This window comes from Centroberyx gerrardi, chromosome 5, assembly GCF_048128805.1.
Source record: "Centroberyx gerrardi isolate f3 chromosome 5, fCenGer3.hap1.cur.20231027, whole genome shotgun sequence".
Taxonomy (NCBI): Eukaryota; Metazoa; Chordata; class Actinopteri; order Beryciformes; family Berycidae; genus Centroberyx; species Centroberyx gerrardi.
This window is the reverse complement of record NC_136001.1, coordinates 2,504,523-2,531,328: the sequence shown is the minus strand read 5'-3', so window position 1 is coordinate 2,531,328 and position 26,806 is coordinate 2,504,523. Positions and strand designations below refer to the sequence as shown.

At 41.2% G+C, this 26,806-nt stretch overlaps 1 pseudogene; it reads left to right on the top strand.

Annotated features, from left to right (window-relative positions):
- Positions 1–555: 555 nt before the first annotated feature.
- LOC139908649 (uncharacterized) overlaps positions 556–26,806 on the top strand; it is a 38,625-nt pseudogene continuing 12,374 nt past the window's right edge.

Below are 26,806 nucleotides of genomic sequence, written 5' to 3'. Positions count from 1 at the left end.
ATGCTAGAGTGGACAGAAACGCAAACGACACGAAAACGCTGTTTTCAAATTTACCCTGATTAGTGTGGACAAGGCCTGAGACCACTCAAAGACTAAAGTTGCTGATTGACAATTAAGCACAGCTGCACTTCACAAGGCTCCTCCCTGCCCAATCCACGGGAGCAACCACCTAATCAAGATAAGCGGACTCACCTGCAGAGGACAGAGGCACTCGGCAGAATTATTTGAGGTAAGCCACAGGACAGGACATACTGCCAGCCGATCCGACTAACCAAACCTAACCAAACCGAAGAGGGACCCCATGCAACCGACGTTGAGACCGGAGGAACAACATAAAATGAGGTTAACACCTTAACCAGGTTAAGGAACAAGACCACGCCTAACTCCTCCCCCAATTACCTGTCCAACTCTACTTCTATCTGTTTAACCCTCTCCCTCTTGTTTGCTCCAGTTCTCACGTTAGTGCGTTCCCAACCGGACAGATTGTTCGCCGTTACTACTGGCAAACAGTTGCCCTAGTATCCAGCTTTGCTAACCAGCAATGTTAATTTTAGCATGGATAGCGACATCTTCAAAGACGAATCTAGATCCCCTGGATCTTCGCCAGCTCAGTCCCTGCCTCTGGCCCAAGCATCCCTCATACAGGTTCCGCAGCATCGGGTCATCAACAATCCTCTGTCCAGCAGTTCCAATGAAATCTCTCCCACTCCCCAACGTTTGCAAGCCCGGTCTTCCCATCCCGACAGAGGCAGAAGTTCCATTCGAGAACCGGCACGGAGGACATCAAGACGCCGTTCCACAACTCAACATAATCCTCCACCAAGGTACAGACGCTCGAGCCCTGCGCGTACCAGAGCCACTACTTCCAACACAGCAAGAGTTCGGTCACAAACTCATCCTGACCCCCCAGTATCTCCGAACGGACCGTTGACGAGCTCTCAGAGAAAGGAAAATATTATTCCACCGTAATGACAACAAAGCAAAGCTGTTCCAGCTATACACCGCTTCCCTCGTTGTCAACACCACCGTTCCTGCGCTTCCGGGTTCTCAGCACGCCGCCGCTCCCCCACCTGACGTCGGTGACGTCACCATGACTTCCGACACTCAAGAGACTCAACCTGCAGCAATAGCCCACAGTTCTGTGGGCCAGGTTGTATCCATCCCTGTGCCTGCTCCCTTCGTGTCTGATCTGTCTCGCCTTTTCACATCCTTCCTTTCATCCCTGCGTCCGAAGGCTGCATGAACACCCCTTTAACATACATCCTTGCATTCTTCCATCCTTTCCTCTACCCTTCCTTCAGCCATCAATTACAATAGCTTGGCTTCTTCAGCCTCCACCCGCTCCTCCAAGCCAGCAACGGCTACTATTACTAGTAACAGAAGGATTCAGTGCACTCCCACAGTAGTCAACTCAGATGGCTCAGCCAACCCTTCAATTCCTACTGATCTGTCCTACAACCCCTCCCTCCCCTACCCCACCCCCTCCTTTCCCCAATACCCCCATGTTTCTCCTGCAGTAACCATTTTCCCTACAGGTCAAGCACCCCACACAGCCGTCCCAGCAGTGCCCCCTACTTCCAGCAGCCCATACATACTCGCTACCGCTTCACCTCCCATTTGACCTGCTTCAGTTCTTCCACGACCGTCTCCTGTGTCCCCCGCTCTTAGGCAGGCCATAATATCTGGTAGTTACATAGACCTCGCCCAGCTCCTCCAGCCTTCCATCTGCGATCAACACAACTTACGAGAGCTTCAAAGTAATCAAGGACCCATTCAACTGAGACATTCAGCACAATCCCACTCCAGAGAACTCACAGCAGTCAAATTTGCTTTTGCCTTCTCCCTGTACCAAGACACCATCTGTTCAGTTTTTCCTCACCGCAGGGCGGAGCTCGACGAATACCTCTCCATCATTCTTGACCTGGCCTTACGGTTTGGTGGCACAGGATTCTACACCTACCATATCCTCTTCGCCTCTCAGGCAGCAGGTCACCTTCAGCAATTTATTCAAGGCACCTACTGGGGAGTTCTTAATTCCGAACTCTATTGCAGAGTTTTCGCTGCTCAGGCTTCTCTCTCTTGCGAGCTGTGCGGTGCTCCTTCCCACCCTGCCACAGCCTGCACCGTCACCATTCCTCCCCCATGAACCAATCCTTCCACCTCTCACATCCCATCAGTATTCTCTTACCTCTCCCCCGCAGCACCTCCTCCTCCCATCATTCCGAAGCCAGTGGACATACGGCCTTCGGTAAACATGCCCACTCCCAAAGGTGTTGACAAGAGAGGAAGGCCTATCCTGTACCAGGGGGGCAGGATGGTGTGCAACAACTTCAACCTCCTTGGTTGCAGTCTATCCAACTGTCGTCTTCTCCACACCTGCTCCTTCTGCGGAGGTGCACACTCCAGACCTAGCTGTCCTCACAACCCCACCACAAACAGCCAATTACTAGCCAAGCACCTCAGCATTCCAGTCAAAGTTGAGGCTCTGGCTACTGCACTTAAAGGTCCCATATTATGCTCTTTTTAGCTGTTTAAAACATTTCTCAGTGGTCTTTAAAACAAGGTTATGAATTCTGTTGCAAAAAACACACAAATCCAGGCTCTGTGGAGCCTCTCCATCCTCTCAGTTTCTCCCCTCATTAACTATGCGCTGTTCTGAGTGGGCGGGGATGCTCTGATAATGAGGCGCTGCTCTGATTGGCTGCCTGATCGGCTGGGTGAGGGGGAAGGGTGCAGACGCGGAAAAACTCCAAAACAAACATGGCAGCTCCTTGTAGAAGAAAACTCCGTCACACAACATGTAAAACCGTACATGTTTGAGAAGGAACCTGTCAACCGAACAAGAGGAGGCAGCTGCCGAATTTTTACAGACACGGTTACAGCAGGATGTCTCTGAACGGTAGGTTGAAATTTCACTGTTTTCGTACTTTCTCACCGTGCGTGTGTATGTGGTTGCGTCGGCTATGTGGTCTTTCTGGATAGCCATAGCGGACAAATTTATATCCCATAAAAAGGATATCTAACGTTACCTGCCGGAGTGTCTCGCACGGTAACTGTACCGTATGGTTTGTTTGATTCATTTTTAGCTTGACGTTCACCTGTGCCGGTGGTTTGAGGTTGTCTAGTAAGCTCGTCAACACAGTAGGTGTCGGTAGCTTTAAGCTGGCTACTTGGATAGCTGCTGTAATGTTATTCCATGAAGTGTCTTACAATTGCCGTTGTACTGGCTAGCGATAGGAAACAAATCCACACCAGACATTATGTAGTTATTACGTTCAATTACATCAAATTGTGAAGACGCAAAAGAAGAACCCATCTGCAGTGGATACAAATATTGTCACGACACCGGCAAACATGGTTATGTCTCATGCTATTGTGACAAGTAGTATGTGACAGATAAGAATAATTCATTTTCAGACAAAAGTACATTTGAAAAACTAATTTCATTCTTGTCTTATTACAGTTATTACAGTATTCTATTATCAGCACATGTAATTTCATTATTGGTTTCAGATGTATATTAGTACTGGTCACTGTTAAGACTGCAGCCAGTGACAAAAAGAGGAATGCAGATCAGTGATGCAGATCTTGTCTGTTAGGGTTAATTGTTCGTCGATCTGTTGGTAATGTCTCGGGGCTCCAGTAGGGGGATCGCGCTTCTCTCCCTCACTTAATACAGACGAGTGCTGCGAGTTTCTTCATCCTTCTCCTGTTACTATTCCCCTGTTTAAGGTAATTACTGTCCACAATACACTATAAATTTATGAGCACACGTTAGTAATACTTTTTCTCATGTTACTGTTGTTTTATATGAAAGTAAGATACATGCTTTGTTGATATATTGTTGAAAGTTTCAGGCTAACTCCGTCGATGTATAAGCTAGCTGCCGGAGACCTTGTGGTCCCGCCGTAGAGTCCGACTGTTTACCTTGTCGTAGTTGGTATTTAAGTTAGTTACTATTACATTCATATATTTGTGCTGATAAGCTGGTAAAGTGTTTATATTATCTCTGTAACAGCCTAGTTCATATGGCAACAAAAATAGATAAGTTTAAAAGTTAAAAATATATCATATAATTTAGATTTCATGTTGTAACTTAGGTAAAAAGATAATTTGAATAATTTATATAAAGTTAAAAAGATACTCTAGTCATGGTAACTGTGGTCCTGAGACTGAGTGTGTTCATGCTTGAAAAATGTATGGAAAAATGGTTTTTGTTTGCATTGTTTAAAATGTGACTTAATACAGACGAGTGAAGGCGAGAGCTGCGTGTTTCTTCATCCTTCTCCCGTTACTATTCCCCTGTGTAAGGGCATAACACTATCTACCATTTGGACATATGACTGTCGTAATTTATGCCAGTGTTATTCAGCTACAGCTCAACAGTTTTAGAACTGTAGCTGAAATATTCAAAAACTGCATCTCATGGAGGCCTGCTGGTCATTCACCCTGTACATAACCTCTTTTAGTGTTGACAGCTTTATTGTTTGTCGTATGTTACATTAGTTTGTACAGTACTCACATTTACTCTGCATTGTCTGTGCTAAATGATAAACATAATATAAACGTCATTGGCAGTGTAATGTTCTTATAAAGCTAGCAAAATTCAATAACAGTTACCCTTTCTCATTCCCTAGGTTACCAGAAGAATGAAGCAGCTTCAGGATCCACCTACATCCACCTGATGGATCATCCTGGTCTGGAGCCTGTATGTTTGAATGTGTTCTCACTACAGAATGTAATGAACATTTATAAAACAGACTATGGGCCCTTACAGCTTAGAGGTATAGAGCAGTAAGTTTTTTTCATGCATTCTGTGCATGAATTGATTTGCCAAATAATATGGCCAACATGTGACTTTGGATAATACTGTACATGACAATAAACTTGAGTAAAATATCTGTGTTGTTCTACTTTATTACACATCCATCTAGAGAAACAACTGTAGCACACCTAAAAGTATTTTAGTGACAGGGGCATCGGACAAAAGTTACTGAAAAAGTAATATAATCCCACACACACTGTCTCCACTTGCATGTAAGTGTAGACAGTGTGTGTGGGGTTATATATTTTTTTCCCTTTACACACCCATGTAAATTAAACGTGAAACCAAAAAGTAACCACAACACTGACTGTTCATACAGAATAAAATTATTTTATTATAGAAAAGGCATTAAAAAGGTACATGTAGAAACATAACATACTGCTTGTGCAGGACCATAATGTGGTGCTGTTATGTTACAAAACCTAAATCTGTGAGTGTACACAGGGGAGTGTTCCACTGTAGCAGTTATTGCAGTGTAGTAAAGTAGTGCAGTATCAATCACAAAAATAATTTATAATATGATGTTTTTAGTTATGTTATGTATTCGTGAAACACACCCAACTACAACCTGACCTCATACCAGATAACCAAAACAACAAAAGAAGAGACTGAGTATTCAAATCAAATATATTGACAGTATGTGTACCCTCTTCTCAGTGTCTAGCCTACAGATCCTTTGTCAGCTAGTGCTGGGGCTTTCTAGGTCACAGGGTCAGAGTAGTGATACCAGTGTGTGGTGCTGTGCATATGCTGTGAGCTCCCTGATGCTGCCAGCTGCGTCGGGTTCAGACTGCCTCTTGATTGGACCGAGACACGTGGCTGCAATGACGTCCTCCTTGGCTGGCCTGTCAGACTGGGCGCACAGGTCTTCTGGGACGGGGATCTTCAAAACCTGGCTCACATAAGGTGCAGGGTCCTGGAACACGTGATCAAAGATGAGGTCCATCAACTCATCAACGTAATCTGTGGAGTAACAGAAACACAGAAATCATCAGTTCCATTACAACCCAGCAGGCACTGGACGTCAATGTAACGTCAGAAAGACATTGGACTCTAACGTTGGACAGACGTTGAATTTTGGTTGGAAATGAAAATCGGGTTGAAGCCAAAACCCAACGTTGGGTTGACATCAACCTCCAACGTTGGACAGACGTTGAATTTTGGTTGGAAATGAAAATCGGGTTTACGTCAAAACCCAACGTTCCGTGTACGTTTTGATAGTTTGTTTTTTCGTTTGAACCAAAAAACGAAAAAACGGAAATACCATGGTTTTTTTGTTTTTCGTTTTATACCAAAAACGAAAAAACTGAAAAACAGAGCCGTTTTTCCGTTTTTGTTGTCTGAATCAAAAAACGAAAAACGAGAAAACCAAATTCAAATAACGGTCCAATTTTGGTTTTTGCAAATTCCTTTTTTCGTTTTTCCTTTTGAAGAAAGACATGAAGAAAAGCAAGACAGGTGACCCGGAAGTAAAAGTAAATGTATCAAAATAAAAGCCAAGAGGATAGAATGGCCATTCTATAGTTAGTTAGTTAGTTTATTTTTATTTCTGTGTCATGCCAAACATCTGGCCCATCCCACATGGGATTATAGGACACCACCATTTTACAAAACATACATCTTCCAGTGATACATATAAGAGCAAAAAAAAAAATAATAATAAATTACCACATTATAAAGTACTACTATATTCTTTCAAATAACATATTTGAAATGATAGGTTTCAAATGAACAATACACTGAAAAGAACTGCTAACTTACAGTTTATCTTGATAGAGCTTTTTTTCTCATCTCCCAGGCTTTCTCCAGGTAACTAGCTAATCTAAATGTTTCATAAGCGAACAGCCAACTCAATCTTTGTGCATCTTCCATATTTACAAAATCAATATCTGTTTTTATCTTACTAAACAAAGTATTGCGCAGTTCCCAGTAAAAAGGGCAATAGAAAACAACATTATGCAAGCATGTACCAGGGTAACGTTAGAAGAAAAAAAATAAATAAAAAATAAATAAATAAATAAATAAACCTGGACCGATGGAAGTATGTTAGCAACAGTAGTTGATTACATGCGGTTTAATATTGTGCATTTATCCATGTACACAGCAAGAGTCAAGTTTTCGATTAATGAGTGCATTGTTTGGTGCAATACAGTTCGTAATATAGTTTAACCTAAGTAATTATTGTGTGTGCAGAGTTGTTACTGTTAGCACTGATATTTAATTTGGGGTCCACCGTAATGCGCCGTTGCTTGAGTGAACACAGAGTGAAAGTAGGTCAAGCTGATGTTTACCCTCTCTACCAGTAGATGATAGTATGAGTATTTAAATATATGCCTGGTTTGTGTCTTTAACTGTTAGCTCATATGCCAACAATTATCCAGGTTATTGATACAGATGTATTTAATGCTGTTCATTTCATTTGGTATTTGATGTTTATGGTTTATTTGCAACCTAGTTATATACAGCATGTATTTACTTTGTATTTTTATATCATTTCAGAACCACACATAGGCTATCTATATATGAGGGGTGGAAGTAACAAAGATTAAATGATAGAAATCGATGTGATGAAAATGCATGTGAATTGAAAAACTGAGTGATAAACTGGCAAATGATTTCATTAGCCATTTTCATTATTTATCACCACTTCCTATCATTCAACATTGCCATTTATCATTTAAGGCGAGCCTCAGAAGGGTCAAATCACTTAACAATTTTTTATTATTATTATTATTAAACCTTAATTTAGACAGGTAATCTCATTGAGACACGGGGTCTCATTCACAAGAGAGACCTGGTCGGGCAACAGCAGCAGACAACACAAAGTTACAGACAGACAGGACATTCAATACAGAGACAAGATAAAACACAATCATAAAGGTGATGAGTGCAAAAGTGCCAAAGTGGTAGCCAGATTTTAGGACTATGTACAAGAGCAAACCCCCACAGACGCTCTCTCCATATTTCTTAGAAGTAGTTTAAAATCTCCTAGGGGAATCAAGCTGGACAGCTTCAGTTTCTGCTGTAGCGTGTTCCAGGTTGAGGGGGCAGAGTAGGAGAAGGCCTTTTTACCAGATTCAGTACGGACTGAGGGGATGGAGAGAGTGATGAAGCCCTGGGAGCGCAGCCTATAGCAGCACTGTTTACGTGACATATAAGTGGATAAATAAATGGGCAGCAGTCCAAGAATGGATTTATATATGAAGTTATACCAATGCAAGGCTCTGCGCATGGATAATGATGACCAGTTGACTAAAGAATACAGAGTACAATGGTGTGTGAGGGGTTTACAATCGGTTATGAATCTCAGAGCTCCGTGATATACAGCGTCCAACAGATGAAGAGAGTGAGCTGAGGCATTCATATACAAAACATCCCCATAGTCCAGGAGAGGCAAGAAAGTAGCAGCAACAAGCTGTTTCCTAGCATTAAAGGAGAAACAGGATTTGTTCCTAAAAAAGAAGCCCAATCTTAATTTCAATTTCCTTAAAAGATGGTCAATATGAGATTTAAAAGAAAGGCTTTCATCAATTGTGAAGCCTAAATATTTATAGGTGGTCACAGTCTCAATAGGGGTACCTTGTACAGACATGATACAGGGAAGAACAGCTGGCACCATCTTTTTGTTAGAAAAGAACATGGCCTTGGTTTTGTCTGTATTTAACACCAGTCTGAGGAGGAACAGGTGCGACTGAATAGTGTCAAATGCAGACTGCAGACGTTCAAATGCCAGGGCAACAGTGCTTGCACAACAATATGCAATAGTGTCATCGGCATAGAGATGTACAGATGCATTAATATTTTGACCCACATCATTTACATAAATAGTGAAAAGGGTGGGTCCTAGAACTGAACCTTGTGGCACACCTTTGGTGACATTAAGAAAGCTGGAAGAAAGACCACTAAACTGCACACATTGCTTACAATTGGAAAGGTAAGTTGAGAACCAACCAACAGTTTGGTCTGACAGACCTATAGCTGATAATCTCTGGCATAAAATGCCATGGTCAACGGTGTCAAATGCTTTAGACAAATCAATAAAAAGAGCAGTACAATAGTTCTTGGCATCCAAGGCTTCCACAATATCATTTACGACTTTCATGACAGCAGTTACTGTACTGTGCTGCTTCCTAAAACCAGACTGGAGAGGAGATAGAATGTTGTTCAAGCACATGTATTCCTTGATCTGGTCATTCACCAGCCTTTCAAGGACCTTAGCTAAGCTAGAAAGTTTGGAAATGGGTCTGTAGTTATTCAACACCGTGGGATCACCACCTTTCAATAATGGGAGAACATAGGCAGTTTTCCAGACATCAGGAATGACATTGCTTTGTATAGAGAGATTAAAAACATGTGACACTGGTTCAGCTATAATATCTGCAGCTAGGCGTAAGAAGTAAGGGGGGAGATTGTCGGGGCCTGCCGATTTCCTAGGGTCTAGGTCCTTTAAGGCCTTACAAACCTCCCTAACAGAGAAAGGGGTGAAGGAGAAGGTGTGGCTATTGGAGGCATGACTGGCAGGGGGGGAGAAAGTGGGTGATTTGCCATCAGATAATGTGCCAAACAAAGAGCTGGAGGCTATAAAATGTTTGTTGAAACAATTAAGCATCTCAGATTTATTTGACACAGGGATGGAATCAACAACAATATTAGGAGGCAACTCTGAAGAGCAAGAGTTGGCAGAGAGAGATTTTATGGTTTGCCAAAATTTTCCTAGGATCATTTAGACTGTCTGTAGTCTGTGATAAATAATAATCGCTTTTGGCTTTTTTAATGGCAGCAGTGCAGCGATTACGTAGTTGACGGAAATGTAGCCAGTCAGCCTCAGAGCCCGACTTCCTCGCGTCGGCCCAAAGCTGATTCCTCTTATGTAAGAGGCCTGCAAGCTCAGAAGTGAACCAGGGGCTATCATGGCCTTCACCCTGAACCGGCGAATAGGAGCATGTTTGTTCATAAAATAACTAAAACTGTCATAAAAATATTTCCAAGCAAGGTTAACATCACCAATCAATAAAATACGGTCCCATTTATCACTCAGTTTTTCCAATTCACATGCATTTTCATCACATCGATTTTTTTTGGTTGGAAATCAAAATCGGATATCTGTCAAAACCCAACGTTGGCTTGACATCAACCTCCAACATTGGACAGACGTTGAATTTTGGTTGGAAATGAAAATCGGGTTGACATCAAAACCCAACGTTGGCTTGACATCAACCTCCAACGTTGGATAGATGTTGAATTTTGGTTGGAATTCAAAATCGGATATCTGTCAAAACCCAACGTTGGGTTGACATCAACCTCCAACGTTGGACAGATGTTGAATTTTGGTTGGAAATCAAAATCAGATATCCATCAAAACCCAACGTTGGGTTGACATCAACCTCCAACATTGGACAGATGTTGAATTTTGGTTGGAAATTAATATCGAGTTGATGTCAAAACCTAATGTTGTCTTTACATCAAGCTCCAACGTTGGACAGACGTTGAATTTTGGTTGGAAACCCAACATTAGCTGTCAAATTCCAACTTTAAAGAAAGATGTTGAAATTTGGTTAGTATGAATTTTGTTGGCATGACATCAAACTTTTAACAGAGCCACGTTTTTGTTGTAAATGAAAAATCAACATACTGAGAAACTTGGATGATGTCATACCAAGGTTGGGCAGATGTCAAGATCCAATCTCAGACCCCAAAGTATTAATTTTAAGACATGAGCAGAGAAAAGTTAACAAACTTTAAAATTTTAGTGAAACTATAATCCACAAATATTTGGCGGTTTTATTGGATAAATGACAAAGACATGCAATGGGTTATCAAAATAACCTTTCATTGTAATGTTTTTAAAGAACCTGCTTACCTTGTTTTTTAAAGAGGTGGATTCACAAAACCTTCTGGAGATGAATTCACAAAATTTCACAAAATTTCACAAAATTTTCAAAATGAATGAAAACAAAATTAATTTCACAAAATTCACAAAACTGTCCGGAACTCGGACCCCACTTTTGGAACCAGCTAACACATTTAAACTTCAGAAAAGTCTTTCAGAAAAGTCCTTTAAGAAAGTTTATTTCTGCCACCTCCGCCCACCCTGTCTGGGGCATACTTGCCTCCCGTTTCCTCCGTAGTCCTCTGGACACTCTCTGTAAGAAATATTTGAAACTGTAAATCTATGGGGAATATAGGATAAGATAGGCTACAGTAAGCAGTAAAAACATTAAGTTGCAGACATTCTTAGGGGCCATGCACATTTAACACATTCTTGCATGTACATGCTGTGACTCCTCAAAAGTTGGAGAGAGATTTCAACTTTGGATGCTGTTCACAAACAGCAAGCGGCTGGCTACATTCTGGCAGAAAAACGTGAATGCCAGCAGCTCTCTTTGTTTTAAAGACGTCAAAGAATGTAAAAGACATCTATCCAGCATGTTTACACTAGAAAACAATTAAAAACAGTGCACTGAAAATCTGACATTTCTTGCGGGTAGTGGCCAGGTTGTTCACAGGTGGCCACTGTGCTACTGTGCTACTGTGCTACGTGGTTACTGGTTTTCACTAAACCACCAAAATAGACACTAGACAACACTGAGGATATATGCTTTTTACCTGTGACAACAGTGAAGAGACGGAGCTTTGTGAAGGCAAGCTTGCCCTTCCCCCCCTTCATGTTGAAATTCACCATGACCTGATTTGTCATCAACCTGTGGATACAAAAGGGAAAGGATTTAAATGTCCAAATAATTCACTTATGATATTATGAACTGGTTGTAATAATTGTCTCCCACCAAAGGGGGGACTATGGATCGGTCTCCGTCCATTAGTTCGTTCGTTTGTTAGTTTGTTAGTCACATTGTAACGTTGACTTTGTGCCGCTAGGGGCGGCATTGACAATGAATGGGGACTCAGTGGTAAAGCAATACAGTTAAAGTTATCATAGGTAACATAATAGTCTACACACGCTACACACTTGGAAACATCAGACTGGGTTGATGTGTTGAAGTGAGAGTCAATGGAGAATTTTTGGGCAAACCTCTAACCACAAGACACTGTAGTTATTGTACAGTTGTTGGACTGTTGTACTGTTATTGCACTCATCACTGCACTACCACTGTGCTGTCAGTGTTGACTACTTATATCATATTACCACTTACATACTGTGCAATACCATATATCACTTATATTATTCATAACACTCACGCTCCTGGTGTTGTATGTTATATTGTATAGGCCTTATCAGCGTGACGTCACAACAACAAAGAACTTACTTCCGGGTGGATAAAGTCGGTGGTGCTGCATCGGCGCTACAGTATTTTTTGTGTTATTTAACCAAAGTAAGACCCCTTTTTAAGCTCTTGTGATTAGAAATACACAGACATTATGTAGTTCTGGCTGTCCACCGAAAAGGAGACGTTGCTGATGTCGTTGCTGTTGATATTTGTTAGTGTATAACCTAACATAAACTAAATATATAGCCTATTTAAGCATGTGTCCACAAGCTACTATATTTTACCAAAATGTTTAGAAATGCTTAAAAGTTCTGTTTTGGCCACTGTCTTATACAAATTAACCATAACTTTCTGTTTTTATTTTATATTATGTTATATAGCCAAACAGTGACAGCCAGTGACACAAAGTAGGCTGTTAGTGTGATTCAGCGAGCAGAAGTTCAAATTCAAGTGCTGATCTAACAAAGCAACCTCAAACCAGTCATTCTTTAGTGTTTTGCTTTATAGTAGAAACTGTGGACTGTTCGTTATTTACTTTCAGTCTTGATTGTAAAGCATCTTGACTGTAAAGCAGGGTATGATAGCAAAGCCAGATCACAAACCACTGCGTGTGTTATGCTACTTGTGCTGTGCTAGAACCGCGGTCCATTAAAAACCGTGCAGATAAAACATTTGTGGCACTTTGACAATACGTTTTACTCGTGTAACAGAAAAGGGCTCAAGAATTTCAGAAAGCTTATCATGTTGGCAAAATTTCGGTCAGGAAACCTTACCTACATGAAGTGAAAGATTTTACCCAAACGGTTTTTAATGGAACGCCTTGGGACTGGCAGTGCAGTGCCAGTCACAACGGAGCTACTGCTGTGCTGGACCCGAACGAGACTAGCAAAACCGAGAGACTGTATAGCAAGCTTGCACGTTATGCTACCCAACAGCGACGTTTATAATTTTTTATTACTGACCTGTAAGAAAATGCCTGCCGCAAAACCCGGTCATGAGTGGTTGCTGCCAGCCTGTCCTCAGTTCTGTAGATGCAGACGGCCTGTAAACTATTATCTGTATCCACCGATTCCGCCTACACCTAATCCATTATGTACCAAGCTATATTTGGCATTACAGCCCCAAACACAACCCGATTTCGGCATAATCGCTAATGTTTTGTTTAGTTGACTCGTATTTACCGCTGCTTAAAGATTTCCGCTGCCGACAGGTGCGAGTTATCCACCCGGAAGTATAGCCAATCTGTTTGTTTACAAACATTCTGATTTGGACTATATTGTATTATAAATTGTATTGTAGTATACATTGTGTAATGTACGGATTGTATTTATTGCGTATTGCAGTTCTTATATTTTGTACTGTATTGAGTAAAAACAGGACAATTACAGTTACTACATTTCAAGATATAACTTGTGTAAGATATAACCTAATTCTGAGGAGAGTAGGCAACAGAAATATATGCTCAATCTGTCCTTTCATTGTCCCGTACGAAAATGCTTATACAATTTCACTCATATTTCAAGTACACTCAGCTATCACTGACTGATCCATGGGTGGAACTACATCACTGTTGGGGGACAACATGTTTACCATTTGCTTGTTTGTGTTAAAAACAAGTGCGTTATATCTAACGCAGATGTCACACTGGTTCTACTGGTGGCGCTAGATGGAAGGTCATGGGCTCACCCAAACTGCCAGGTTTCATCGTCTGGCAACACAAATGATATCACACAATTTCAAAAGTTAAAACCATCACCACCACTGTTTCAACATTTTGGCCTGGTGTTGATGCTAAAGGGCAGTAAGGATGTGAACGTGTAGAAAAATCTCTAAACATTTACTTGGGGCTGTTGTGGGCATGTACACAAAAAGGGGGAATTCAGTGATATCACCAGTCTGTAATAATTTTGCGATGAGTTGGCAACATCAGCACATATTTGCAAACCTCCTCAGTTCCAGCCGGTTAAAGATAGACAACTTCATCAAGTTGTCTGTGACACTGCATCAAGTGACAGGTGTGACAAGACATTATTCATTTAATTTCAAAGATGCTTTAGTAGTTATTTTATTTCCTCTTTCATGGCCATGATTGTAGGTTTCAGGTTTTTATGTTTTTGTGCATCGATTAAATTTGTTTCACTTAGGAGTTTTTTCTAAACGTTTACGGTTCCCATATCGTGTAGAAGGAAGGTCATGGAGTCACCAAAGGAGCCATTATATTGTTGCTAGGCAGTTGCTATGGTGTTCTAGGTGTGTAGTTGCAGTAGTAGCACTAGCGGTGCTAGTACTACTATCAGCAATAGTAGTAATAGCAGTATCAGTGGTCACAGAGGGCATTAGGAGAGCCGCGTGTGTATCTGTGTCCCTGCCTGCCTGTTTGAGAATAAGTTCCGCTTGTCGCTAACCAATCTGTATTCTCTGCTCAGTAGGTACTACGCATTGGTAAGCGGGAGGGAAGAGTACAAGCAAGAGTGCAAGCAAACGTTGAGTACAAGCAACCCTCACCAAAACGAGCCGGACATTTTCAAGCTGGTTTGGTGTCGATAGCTCAATAACTGTGGGAGAGTTAAGCGCAGAAATTTGGGCAGAATAAAAAGGAAAATAAGAAAAAGAATAGTCAGAAAACCATTATGCGCTTTTACGATTTACTACACGGGGAACATAAATACAAGTGAAACGCCCATATAAATTAAATTTAGTAAAACCGGCATAGGTCTTTGGTTCATGGCAAGTCCGTGTATTTCTTGGTGGTCCCCCTTGCCAAGGCAACAGCTGTACACATCCTCCGATGTCACTGTGCTGTTAGAAGTGATAATAAATAACTTAATGGCTCTTGTATTTAACGGGTTAGTTCGGTTTTTTTGACATGGGGTTGTATAAGTAACTTTTGGATAGACGTTACATTACCTGGAGTAGATGACAGGCAGCGAGCGCCCTGTTGAGAGAGCTGAGCAGCAGTCCCCGGCAGCGGAGCCAAGCAGCAGCACAAGCGAACTGGGGCAGCAAACAAAACATATTTAAACCACAAACACATAGGCCCCTTCAAAATTTCAATATCCACTTCATATTTGGATCTTCCAGCTATCTGCCACAAGTATCACAGCCTTATCTTGATAATGTGGTATGATTCTTTTTGGAAAAAAAAGTTGTTATTGTTGATTTAACCGGATGGCAGATGGCTACTGCTCTGTCATATTGTCTAAGGTTAGCGGTTACCTTTAACTAGTACAGATTATTCCTGGCTAATTAGTAAAGTAAGCAACTATAGAATGATTGTCAGTAATTTCCCTATATAATATAAATGTATAATACAGGCATTGCCAAGGTCACTGTTCATAGTGCCAACACTTGGCTAGTGTTTACTTGTTATGCTAATGGCTAAGTGAGCAAATTGAAAATGTCTGTTTTAGTGGTTGTGCTTTTAAAATAAAAGCATGATGGCAAGAAACAGAAATTAAAGTTAGGCTAGAGTAAAAATTAGAGCAGTTTTTCATTACCCAAACAGACAATCTTTTGTAACGTTACCTAAATCATTAACTTGTTCGCCGATGCTTTTCTGACAAAATCATATATTTTCGAGATATGGCTGTGATACTTGTGCCAGATAGCTGGAAGATCCAAATATGAATCAGATTTATTGGAATCGCTGTGCAGTTTATTAAAAATGCTTTTGTTTTTACCTGAAACAGGGCTCTACAGTGCGAGTATTTCACTCGCATTTGCCCCTAAAAATAGATATGTGCGAACCGGAAAAATAATTAATGAGCACAGTGTGCAAGTAAAGATTACAGCCTACCGTAATCTTTTTTTCCCCCCGCTGCTAATCATTCAAAAACTACAAGTCCCATATTCCACAAGCCGCAATGCGCCAACCACAGCAGAGTTTTCTGTGATGACGCAGCCGGAGTCAAGTGAGAGAAAGGTGAACAACACTGGAAAAAAGGTATCGGTACGATAGGCTATAAGTTAACGTGCAGACATCGTTAAAAATGAAGCCCATTCATTTTTATTTTGAGTGAAAAAGAGACGAGGAGAAAGAGGAATCCGGCGAGGGGGATTCGCAAGTTTCAACTAACAAGGCTTCTTCGCAAGGTTCACCTGAGGCGGCTAACGTTAACACGGCAGCTAGTAACGACAGGGCGGTTGAGAACAACATTAGCGAAGCTACCGTGACCCCCGCTGTCACTTCCACAGCGTCCGTCCACTGGAGCCGGCGGAGGGAGAACATATAGAGCCTTCTGTCGAGGAGTTCGATCCCACTCCTGCCGTGGCCCGCTGGCTGACCTCTAAAGGCCCATTCACACTTAGAGCGACAACTATAAAGATAACTATAAACTGTAACGATATGCTGTTGCTCAAGCGTTCACACTACAACGATATCGGCGCCGAATATTCAGAGAAAAAATGGAGCATGATTACTTTACCGACGTACTTTTATTTTACTCGCTCGCTAAAGTAAATAACGACATAGCCGAAGGATTTGGGTTCATGCATTGCCGCAAAAGAGAGAGGAGATGGCAGATAATAATGCTCTTTTATGGCGCTTTCATAACATTATTGTGCTTTGTTTATATGAGAGCTAATGGTACTAATGGTCACTAAGTGAAGCTATTCATTTCTTTACCAGTAGGTGACTCTGCACACCACATCTACTGTGGATCAAAGAGTAAAGTCTCCTGTAGCCCATGTTGAGAGAAACACCTGTAACGTCACCGTGGCTAAACGGGTTTCAACAGGATACTGGAGGGCTCTATTGTTACCTCCCGGTCATATTGAAAACATAGGATAATAGCGCATTTGCGGTCAGGTTGGCCAAGAGATTATGCTATTTTCTTAGCATCATGCTAGCAAAAGGTAGCGATTTAACTAGCTTCCAGGTCAGTAAACAGCCTTACCGCTAATCCCAAGAGCTGTTCCGATCCCGACCGGTATGTCACGTTTCTTTTCAACATTTTTAGAGGCGATGGTCTTTGTCAAACAGCGCTGGGTTCCTCTGGACTTCTGTCATCAGTTCCTCAGCAGCAGCTCCATCACTGCAGTGAACTACTGAATTCTCCCACCCCTTCTTTGTAGAACTTTAGTTTGATTGGTTGAAAATGTTTTATCGTTGTCTCTACCACCAGAAAAATCGCTCTGAGATGGAACCAAGAATATAGTTATAGCTGTCGTTTTGGATGTTTTTATAGTTACAGTTGTAGTTTGAACACAGACATTCTATTTACTTATAACGATTTAAATCTTTTTATAGTTATCGTTCTAGATGTGAATGGGCCTTAAGCGTGCCAGACGGCCAACATACAACACTGTTGTTAAGAGAATCTCACCCAGCAAGTGTCTGATTAATGATTGCTATATATGTAGATGTAGACAGGCTGACTGGCAAAATCGGTATCAGGGCAGCTGTCACAGGTCTATGAGGAAAAAGTGAGGAAAAGTAGGGATTGCTAGTCTGTTCACATTCAATTTCAGTTCTAATTCCAGTTCAGGGATCTGATATTAACCAGATAAATATATTTATCAAGCCTCTTAGAATAAGAGTAGGCTAATCAGGGATCATGACCAGGTCCCCCTGTGACAGCTGCCCTGATACCGATTTCCCCAGTCAGCCTGTCTCTGTTTGACACTGGTGAAAATAAAATGACAACGTGATTATGTAGGCATCTACATACAGCTTAAACCCCTTTATCCAGTTTTGGAGTCTTGGAGGTCAAACTGCATACGGTATATGATGTACATCGGAAATGCTCATCTTTGGCAGCTCCCAAAGACGCCGTGAATAAAACAACGCCATATCCACATGTAGCTGCTACAACAACAAGCTTTCGGTAAAACTGAACCGGAACCTAGTAAATCTGTTTTAACAGAATGCGGAAGTAAGTTGGGCATAACGCCAATTGATTCACCACTCCAAACCTTACAACTCCATCTGCTTTCATTTAATTTAAGTAGTGCATTATCATTCAGAGTGGACAATTATAATAACATCAAAATGTACTTTTATTCCCAAATTATTAACCCAGCTTACATTTTATGACCACCTCAGGAACATCCAGGCTCTTTTTGACTTCTCCAATGATGCCGTAACTGCCACATTGCGTGGGGATCTGAAGCTGAAAAGGACATTGGCATGGAAATACATTATCTGGGGATGCCCCTCATGTACAAAAAAAATGTACAAGAACCAGCTTCTTGACTTCCTATAATATTTCATACCTCTCGGATGGATTAAAATGCCTTTGATTTTCCTCTGAATTATGGAGGCGCCTCACCATGTCCTGTAACATTCAAGATATGATTAAATGATAAAATCATAAGTATAGCTATTCTATACACTGTTGTATAAAAACAAATTTACACTTGAGGCCATGTGTCCAGTGGTCAAATCATAGCCATGAGGTTACAATAGCAGTCTCTACCTTCTCTCTCTCTCTCTAACGGCCCAAGGTCAAATCACTATATGGCCAAATCATATTCCATAAAAGCCGTCCCTGTTTTACAATTGTTAATGTCACGTTTTACATGCCAGAGTAGCTGTAGATGGCCGATGCAAAACATACCTCAGCTTTCCCTTTTAAAATAAGCTTTATCTGTTTAAATAATGCCATCAAAAACAAGCCAAATAGCACACATGTTGTATAGCGGAAAACTGTATGTTGAACTCCATTGAAACGGCTTCCTTTGTCGTTGTTACAGTAATAGCAGAAACAAATGCATGGCCAATTCACAACTCGACCCGAAAGATTTGTAGAAAAGAACATATTCTATCAACTAATTAATTAATCTGCTTTAGTTGCTTGTAAACAGATTGATGTTACCGATAAATTGACAGATTTAAATTTGGCGCGTTAATTTACAACAGCATATCACGCCGCTATCAATGCATTATAAAAAACTCCCTGGTCGACTTAAATCATTTAAACAAATCATTAAATCATTAAAAAAATATATATGGACAAGCAAGTTGGGGTTAGTTCTGCATAAGCTTGGCTGGCGCTACCGTTAAGCTAGCCCTTTAGCGGTAGGAGTTTGGCTAGCGCACCCAGCAACTAACTTACATTAACGGATTTTTAAACGAATAAAGTTAATAAGGTAGCTGTACAAACAAGGTAACCTTGGCCTACAGACTTACCGGTGACTTGCCGCAACTTTCGGCGACCGATCGGGCACGCTTCAGTGGCCTTCTCGGATGTTCTGCCCCGTTCTGCCTCCCCAGCAGGTGCTCCCTTCAAAACAGTCCCACCGTCTGCGTTGCACTGCTTATCAGAATGCTGATGACGCGGTAAAAATTTTCAGTGGTTGCTTTTTCTGTGTTGTAATAATTTTTGTGAAATGTATATGTGTGTAAATGTGTGTGTAAATAATTTGACGTTACCTTTTTATGACTGTCAAACAACAGCAAGATCATTAAAATGTTTTTCTTGAAGTCTCAAAATGCTAGGATGAACCCTCTCTTGAACGGAAGTTTGCACGGAAGTTTGCTAGCTTGTTAGCATTTTGTGACTTCCATAAAATAAACATTTTAATGATGATGCAGGTCCCAGAATTTTTCCCAGAAATGTGTATTTTCATCCAGTGATTACAGTGCTACTATCCCCAAATGAAATATCACTAAATAATGTAATAAGTGTAATGTCACAACCATTATCACTAGATTTCAACCTAAATAAAATCAGTTTGAGATTTCAATGAGATTCACCACAGTCATTAAAACATCAAATCATCAGAATAGTGCTTGGTCATCAAAAGCCACAAAAACAGCTTAATGGTTTAGCATGCTACCTATAGGTCCCTCTCAACAGCCAAGCCATCAGTGGCCCAGAATAGGTGGGTAGGCCATCACCTGTCACGTTTAAAGCAAGTTTGACCCAAATGCAGAACACCAAAAGGCAGAAAAACGATTAATAACTGCTTTACTTTAACCTTGCACCTCCTGTTGTGAGAACGAGTGCTTTACCGGGAGTGTGCTGCTCCAAAATGAATGAATTGGATAGACCTGCAAACAACACGATTTTGAGCAGCAACCCAAAGCTGAAAAAATGTTTTGAAGGATGCAAATCAACACATGGTGGTTTGGGATTCATTATTGAAGCTGATCTTTTCCAGTCCTCTTACTTGTTAATTGGTGGAGCTACTTTGTTTTGGTAACACTATGCTATGGCTTCACCTACCAGATGCGTTAACACACAGCGCTGAGGGAGCTGTTTCATAGTGATACAGAAACAAAGTAGGTCCACCAGTTAGCAAACAATATGGCTGGAAAAGTCAACTAGTCAAGTAATAAGTATAAAAGAGGTTAATAATGAATCCCAAACCAATGTGTGTTGTTGTGCATCCTTCAAAAAAATGTTTCAGTTTTGGGTTGCTGCTCAAAATCACGTTGCTTGCAGGTGTATATCCACTTCATTCATTTTGGATCAGCACACTCCTGGTGAAGCGCTTGTTCTTGCGACAGGGAACGCACTAGGTCAAACTTGATAGGATCTATTACACTTGCATGGAGCAGCAAATACCACTGTATGAATAACAATCCGAACTATCACTTTAAATACAACAAAATGCCACGCTTACTGGACGTTTACTAAACGTAGGATATAGGTCACACTACCACAAAGACTTATGTCTGTATTCTACATCAGTATGAAGTTGGTATGAGACGTTTTGACAGACATTGGATTTTGGTTACCCAACACCAACTGAAATCCCACAAAATACCAACGTCTAATGTTGTCTGTATCCCACGTTAGATGGACATTAGCACTCTGACGTTTAGCAGATGTTGGGTTTTGGTTAGTTAACAACATGACTTACAGCCAACAAAATACTAACATCTAATAATGCTGGAATGTCATGGATGTTAACATTGTGACGTTGTTGGGTTTTGGTCTCCATACTTAATGTCGGTATTCTACGTCAATGTGACGTTGGCATGAGACGTTTGGAAGACGTTGGATTTTGGTTACTTAACACCACGACTTAAAACCAACAAAATATCAACGTCTAATGATGTTAGAATTTCACGTAGTGTGGACGTTAACATTATGACGTTTATCATACGTTGGGTTTTGGTCACCATACCTCACGACTAAATGTCGGTATTCAGCGTCAACATGACATTGGCATGAGACGTTTGGAAGATGTTGGATTTTGGTTACTTAACACCACGACTTAAAACCAACAAAATATCAACGTCTAATGATGTTAGAATTTCACGTAGTGTGGACGTTAACATTATGACGTTTACCAGATGTTGGGTTTTGGTCTCCATACCTCACGACTTAATGTCGGTATTCAACGTCAACATGACATTGGCATGAGACGTTTGGAAGACGTTGGATTTTGGTTACTTAACACCACGACTTAAAACCAACAAAATATCAACGTCTAATGATGTTAGAATTTCACGTAGTGTGGACGTTAATATTATGACGTTTACCAGATGTTGGGTTTTGGTCTCCATACCTCACGACTTAATGTCGGTATTATATGGAGCTTTTTTCCTATCTTTATTCAAGAGCGTGGTCTTTCAATTTGAGAGCATGATTTATTGATTTCACGTTCAGATTTTGTAATGCTTTCCCTCAAACCCTGCCCTCGCACTCAAATAGCCCCTGCTTGCACTTAGATTTGCTCTGCTTCTGCTCAAACTGTATGCTTGCACTCAGATATAATGTTGCTTGCACACAGATTTCCTGCGCTCCAGCTTCAGCCCTTCTCCTCGCACCGCTGCTTCTGTGCGCTCATGAAACGTCTGCTCTCAGATTTCTGCTCTGCTCTCGGATTTTTTGTGCAACAACCCTGTCAAAATTCCCCAACCAATAGAATGCCAGGTGTAGTGTTGACCAATGAAATGATCCCTGCCTCGTTGCGGGCGTGTTCGCTTTACTTCTTAGAGCGTCCCGTACGGGCGGTTACTCTTTAACCGGGTTCATCCACTCCCGCCCTCCGGGGCTTTATTAAATGTACTTCCCTTGCTTTCTTTACGACTTTTGGAATAAAAGGACAGTTAATGTATATATCAGCGCCCGTACTTTTTCTTTTACTATAATAGCTACATAAAATAGTAGCCGTGTAGCACACTGGCCTCCCGTCGGTGTGCTAGAGGAGAAAACGACGTCACCTTCATGACTCAGGAGCGGGAGTCTCGCTGATCGCTGGCCAACATGGACCACCAAAGTCAAGGAACTCAAGTAAGTTTCTTATTTTAATGGTGCTATTACTTCCTTCAAATTGAATTGGTTAAGTCATATTTGCGGCACAAGAATACATCCATGATAATATGCTTGGCTTTCAAGTGTTGTACATTATGGGAACACTGTTGCTAGGCAACTAACAACAAAATGGACGTCGCCGTGTTTGTTTTTTTCCTGTATTTTAGTGTTTAGGAATGGGAAAAGTACCAACAGCAAAAGTAACCAGCTAACACATTAAGACAGTAGAAAACAAAAGTAAATTCAATGAGCTACTACATTTTAAAAACGCAATTGGTGTGTTGTGTATATATCCTTCTCTTCAAATGATGTTTACCGTTGCGGTGTCAAAGTCTGCTCTATCAGAAAGGTTTCACATATTGTAAATACGGTAAACACGTCCCCACTTGCAGGTATCATATCTGTAACATATCTACAATTAAATCAGTTAGATTGCAGACATTAAGCACTAGCTTTCCAGTTGAACAACGAGGGGTCTGTTACTGTTAAAGCTGAGGAAATCCTTAAGTTGTGTCACAGATATTATTCCAATTTATTCCAATCTCAGTTAATGCTACAGCGTGATTACTGGAGATTGAGATACACATTTAGCTACTCATAATTGCTCTGGGTTTGGGTGGTGTTGGGCTTTGATAGGGGCAGGTTCGGTTATTAGCAATCAATAATTAATAATCGTGAAATTATTAATATTCATAAAATTATTGACGGGAGTCAATATTAACGGGGCACCACCCTGGAATCAGGGACCAATAACCGAACCTTCAATACAGTCTCAAAATGGCTGTTCACCCCCAAATGACAGTGTTTAAGTACCACTGTACATTTATGAGTAAACAGTGAAGGGTGAATTTGTACACAGGCCCTCACAACCAGCCGTTATTACAGCACATATGCACAAGGAATCACAGACAACTTCTCTTTAAAAGTATAATGGAGTTTATTTAACTTTAGCAATATCAATCAATAATCAATAACACTGCAGTTAATCAACAACTTATTATACAACTATAACTATAGGTCTAACTAGCAAGCATAAAGGCACAAACAGCATATGGCACGTATGGATGCGTGCGTATGTGTGTGTGTGTGTGTGTGTGTGTGTGTGTGTGTGGGTGTGAGAGAGAGAGATGAGAGAGAGGGAGAGAGAGAAGGCAAGATGGCGGACGTGACCACGTGAGTGGGACGTCTCGCGAGAGTTCAAGATGGCGGCTGTGACCGCACAGTTTGAACAAAGGGGCTTTGGAGCCAAGATAATAATAATAATAACCTTTATTTGTATAGCACCTTTCATACACAACATGCAGCTCAAAGTGCATTACATCAATAAAAGGCAGATAAAAGACAGATTAAAAAGATAAAATTCATATAAAAGAACAAGCAAGATGCATTGCATTAAAAGAATCAAATCAAGTAAAATAGAAAGATAGAAGAACACAACAAATACTCCCACTTTTAGATGCACATTGTGAGTGAACCCATATGTTTTTCTTTAATTTACTTTCCCCCTGTCCTTCCTGATTCTACTCTTGATCCGATATTTACGTCAGATCTCACTGCCTCAGGCAGACGAGAATCATAGATTCTCCTCTTGGTCAAAAACCTCCCCATCCACAGATGGATGAGAATCCATCTGATTCTACTCTTGATCCGATATTTACGTCAGATCTCACTGCCTAAGGCAGACGAGAATCATAGATTCTCCTCTTGGTCAAAAACCTCACCATCCACAGATGGATGAGAATCATACAGGGTAAAGCTCTGTCCCCCCCACATATAGTGTTCACTTGTGCAAGTAAGCATTACCCGGACAAGACCAATGAAAATTTGTACTTGCCCGTGTCAGCTCTGTTGGGATCCTGAACAGAAACAGTTAAAATGAAGGCTACTTAAAAGCTAAGCTGAAAAGATAAGTTTTTAGCAGTCGTTTGAAAATGCTTACAGAGCCCGCCTCTCTAATATTCTTTGGGAGGGTGTTCCACAGTTTAGGAGCATAGTTAAAAAAGGCTGCATCCCCAATCTTCTTTTGAGTGGGGTTTTGTACTTCTAACAAACCAGCAGTAGAAGACCTGAGGGCTCTTGATGGAATGTAGAACAGCAGGGATTCTGTAATGTAGGCCGGTCCTAAGCCATTGAGAGCTTTGTATACAAGTAAAAGAACTTTAAAATCAATTCTAAAGGACACTGGGAGCCAGTGCAATGTAGCTAGAACCGGAGTGATATGCTCTCGCTTCCTTGTTTTTGTTAAAAGCCTAGCTGCAGAGTTTTGGATAAGCTGAAGCCTCTCAATAGACTTTTTTGGGAGGCCGGTAAAAAGGGCGTTGCAGTAGTCCAGTCTACTTGTAACAAACGCGTGAGTTAGCTTTTCAGCATCTTTCTGGGTTAGGAAGGGCCGCACCTTGGCAATATTTCTAAGATGAAAGAATGCTGTTCTGGTCACCTTGTATATATGGGAATTAAAACTTAGATCAGAATCTAAGATAACACCCAGGCTTGTTACTTCTGATTTGATCGAGGGATTCAGGTTCCCAAGTCTTGTAGAGAGTTCTTCTCTTTTGGCTTTGGGGCCGACCAAAAGTATTTCTGTCTTATCTTCATTCAGTTTTAAGAAATTTGTGTTCATCCAATCATTGATAGCCAATAGACAAGTAGTGAGGGAGCTTAAGGCATCTGCATGATTTGGCTCTACAGAAATGTATAGTTGTGTATCATCAGCATAGCTATGGAAATTGACATTATGTTCTCTGATAATATCACGTAACGGAAGCATGTACAGTGAGAAAAGCAGGGGACCAAGACAGCTTCCTTGTGCAACACCAGAAGTTAGATCATGTTTCTCTGATACATGATCTCCAAGACAGATGAAAAATTTTCTCCCTGCAATGTAAGTTCTGAACCAGTTTAGGACACATTCAGAGAGACCAACCTGTTCTCGAGACGATCTATGAGAATATTGTGGTCGATGGTGTCAAATGCTGCACTCAAGTCCAAAAGAACCAGAACTGACACCCTGTTGGCATTAGTGCTAAGTCGCAAATCACTGACTATTTTGGTGAGAGCAGTTTCTGTGCTGTGGTTGGCTCTGAAACCTGACTGAAACTTCTCCAGAATGTTGTTTTCATTTAAAAAGTTGTTAATTTGGTTAGAAACCACTTTTTCAAGTACCTTACTTAAAAAAGGAAGGTTTGATATGGGCCTGTAGTTACTTAGGACCCCACAGTCCAAATGTGATTTCTTCAACAGCGGTTTCACAACAGCGGTTTTAAAGGCATCAGGAAAAACCCCAGTCTCAAGTGATGTATTAATGATTTTCAGAGCAGAGTTTGAAACACTATTGAAAACCCTCTTAAAAAATGTAGTGGGGACAGGGTCAAGAGAGCAGGTGGAAGATTTACTCTCTATTACCATCTTATTAAGTTCTGCAACAGAAATACTAGAAAATGCCCTCATGGATGTTTGACTTTTACAAGGTTGGTTATTGAAATTACCAGCACCTGAAGCGATACTAGCCCTGATAGTTGTGATTTTGTTTTTAAAAAAGTTAGCAAATTCCTCACATTTTGCATCAGAGGCTTGGCTTAAAATGTCAGAGACAGGGGCAGGATTCAGCAGTTGGTCAATGGTGGAAAACAGTATTCTAGGATCACTCCCGCTCTCTGTAATGATCTTTGAGAAATGGACTTTTCTTGCAGCACGTACAGCATTGTTATATGCAGTTAAGGATTCTCAGATGGAGTTGGAGTTAGGCAGCTAAACCAACACCATCTAATTCTTAGGTAGCAATGAATGTGTAATGAGATGTGGGTGTGTGTATGTGTGGGTTAGTAAGAGAGAGAGAGGGAGAATAAGGGAGAAGCACTCAGGGTAAACCTAGAGATTCTACTCGCCGTCTAGAGACACAACAATAGCCTTTTACCACACAGGAACTCAGGGTACGACTTGGAAATAGTACGCCGGGTTACTGGTCTTTGAACTGGTAAAATGCAGTATATTGGCTCTATATGGTGGCTACTAACACGGATGCAAGCTCAGCGGCATGCAATTGAACACAAATCAGCTTTACATTAACACAATCAAATTAAGCAGCAAGCATAATGATTGAGGTATCTTCATACAGCATAAATATGGACGCGGCGGGCCGATGCGCTTCCCAATAAGCACAATTACAGCTTCTGATCAGTCAAGCTTATTTAACACACCTATTCTAGTCTCTGCCCAGAACCAAAGCCTCTTACTTGGGAATCACTCTCGAGTGATTGGTGTGTGTTTGAGTCCGTCTTATCGATCCGATGGGGTTTTCCCAAGCGAGTCTGCGGGACCGTTATCTCTCCGTGCACGGAACAACGGCCAGCTGGCTTTCCTCGTAGGCAGCGAAAGATGTCAGCCAGGAGTCGACCTGATTGAAGAAACGTATCCTTACGTTGTCTTCTTGGAGGGAAGGAGTGTCCTTAGCTGTATTCTCTTCCAGTCCACTTCTGCAGGTCTGCTACACGCACCGGTTACTCGTACAGTGCGTGTAAGGAGTTAGAATGCCGGATGCACAAACAGCT